The following is a 409-nucleotide window of genomic DNA, read 5'->3' as shown; positions in this document are numbered from 1 at the left end:
CTAACAGAGTATTGCCTGTCTCCATTCCCCCAGACCTAGCATCAAAAGCACACACTATATCATGAGTGAAAACATAAAAAAGAAGACATGATGTCCCTAGGTATGGTTGGGGGAGGAGGTTTATCGTACATACCGGGGAAAACATAGCCAGAGGCATGTGGAAGAGCCCAGACTGGATGGGGGAGGGGGCAAATAGGAGGAAGAAAGAGGAAAGAGAGAAGCTTAGTTCTAGAGACTACCATAGCCAAAGCATCTGGGTTGTATAGAGAACAGAAGCTTGGGGAAGGGCCAACTCAGTCTCTAGGCTGGAGAGGGGTAAGGGGCGGGGGAGGGTTTGCCATCGAGGAGTGAAAGGCCCCAGCACAAGACTCCCCAAGAACAAGTTCTCAGCCCAAAGGAGATTGATTTG

At 49.9% G+C, this 409-nt stretch overlaps 1 protein-coding gene across 1 annotated transcript in view; it reads right to left on the bottom strand.

Moving 5' to 3' along the window:
- Positions 1 to 409, bottom strand: part of Slc27a6 (solute carrier family 27 member 6) — a 64,216-nt gene that overhangs the window by 49,940 nt on the left and 13,867 nt on the right. The gene's annotated exons all lie outside the window — the stretch shown is intronic.

This window comes from Mastomys coucha, unplaced genomic scaffold (genome assembly GCF_008632895.1).
Source record: "Mastomys coucha isolate ucsf_1 unplaced genomic scaffold, UCSF_Mcou_1 pScaffold13, whole genome shotgun sequence".
Taxonomy (NCBI): Eukaryota; Metazoa; Chordata; class Mammalia; order Rodentia; family Muridae; genus Mastomys; species Mastomys coucha.
The sequence above is the reverse complement of the archived record's forward strand: the minus strand, read 5'-3'. Positions and strand labels throughout refer to the sequence as shown.